The 1,936-nt window shown below is 43.5% G+C and overlaps 1 pseudogene; it reads left to right on the top strand.

Moving 5' to 3' along the window:
- The first annotated feature begins 507 nt into the window (after positions 1-507).
- LOC127210692 (cytochrome c oxidase assembly factor 3 homolog, mitochondrial-like) lies at positions 508-832 on the top strand (annotated as a pseudogene).
- Positions 833-1,936: the final 1,104 nt, after the last annotated feature.

Here is a 1,936-nt window from a genome sequence, read left to right as displayed (position 1 = left end):
TTTAGCAACTATGGAAATAAAAGTTCTGTGGAACAACATACAGCAAGCGGTTATACACGATGGATGAAGTGAACATATTCCTAGAACACCCACTGACGGAAGAAAGAGAGCGTGTGAGCTTGTGGGCGCAGAATCCTTAAACTCAGGTCCTAGACAAAAGCAGCCAGTGCTCCTAGCCTTTGAGCACTTTCTCCACTTGCCACTTTGTGTTTTGAGAGACACTCTCTCACTGGGACCTGGAATTCACTCACTAAGCTACCTCCCCAGTCTCTCATTTGGTATGATTTGCCATTACTGCAATCAACTTCTCCGTAAAGGCTGGAGAACTTCCTATATCCACTCAAATGGTGAGTGTCATTACTGGGGTTAAAGACAAGCCAATTCTTTAATGACGACATGGCTATGAACAACTGTCAACAACTGAAAATTAGAAAGGTACAGGTCACTGGTGTTGAAGTAATAATGAAAACTGAGTATTTTCTCGACGGCTTAGGGCGGAGCGGCAACATGGCGACTCCTGGAGCTGGTGACCCTCTGGATGCAAAGAATGGAAAGGCTCCGTTCGCTCAGCGCATTGACCTGTCGCGAGAGAAATTGACCCCTGCGCAGCTGCAGTTTATGCGGCAGGTGCAGCTTTCCCAGTATCAGAAAACACTGCCACAGCGGCGGACCCGGAACATTGTGACCGGTCTGGGCATCGGGGCCCTGGTATTAGCTATTTATTTACACCTTCTACTCAGTGGCCTAGGAGCGTTTCTTTGATGAGCTGGAAGATGAAGCCAAAGCTGCCCGAGCCCGCGCTCTTGAGAGGGAGAGAGCGTCAGGACCCTAACTGTATGGACCATCTTCAAACTGCTGGAGCCTCTGTACAATGACGCCTGGTGATCTCGCAGCATCACTGGCTTACTAACTTCGGACTATGATTGTGCCCAAGAAGCCACAGACTACGCAGTTGGCCACTGACAAAGGGGGGATTGTTCGTTTCACATGCGGTTTGTACAGTTACTCAGCCCTTCTTATTTTCTTGTTTGAGAGGTATGCGACCTTGCCTTTCCCCAAATTTTGTAGTTTACCGCTTCACCTCCCAGGGGCCCAACTGTTAAGGAGAGGGTGTGGCATATGTGCAGAGTTGGAACCTAAAGTGGGAAAGGTAGGATCACGTTAAGAGTAATAAAAATGAGTCATCTCTCCTGAAAAAAAGAAAAAGAAAACTGAATATTTTATTAATGGACATTTACAAATCATATTAATATATATGAATCGACATGAGTCTGTTATATACTCATCTTGTAGTATGGCTTAAGATTGCGGAGTTTACCACAACAGATCTGAATACCAATCAAACGTATATTGCCTGCGTTTATTATAATTATCAGTTATCCTGCGGGCTTTTGTTAGACTAAACCAACTCTGGATTCTAGAATTAGATATAGATGTGGACTGGAAATCAGAAGTGAAAGAAACAACCGCATCTAACTAGTAATGTGTATGTGAATGCAGATGCGCGAGATAAAGCAAGTCGAGCATTGTAGGAAGAAATTACTGTTTGATATTATAATTAAATTGAGTTAGTGAAAAGGAGCAACCATTTTTAAATTTTCTTTTTTTTTTTTAAATAAAAGATGCAAGGCCCCTCCTTTTTCAAAAGAACTTAAAGATACCACTAATTATGGCACAGAAGTCCTTTATACCACAAAACAGTAAAACTCACAAATAACAGGAGCATGTACAGCTCTGCTGTGGTCACATATATAGCAGATGACTGCTGCGAGCATGCAAAGTGTTCAGTGTCTGCTGCGGTGATAAATATTCATGGATGGGAGACACTAAGACTAGAGCAGGAAGCTCTCTTGTCACCACTAGAGACTTGATATGTCTTCACTGCCTGGAAATGCAGGCTGTGTCTGAAAAAGGAAAAGTGTCATTGTCATCTGCC

This window comes from Acomys russatus, chromosome 28 (assembly GCF_903995435.1).
Source record: "Acomys russatus chromosome 28, mAcoRus1.1, whole genome shotgun sequence".
Lineage (NCBI taxonomy): Eukaryota > Metazoa > Chordata > Mammalia > Rodentia > Muridae > Acomys > Acomys russatus.
Note: the sequence above shows the minus strand (reverse complement) of the source record. Positions and strands in the feature narration are given on the sequence as shown.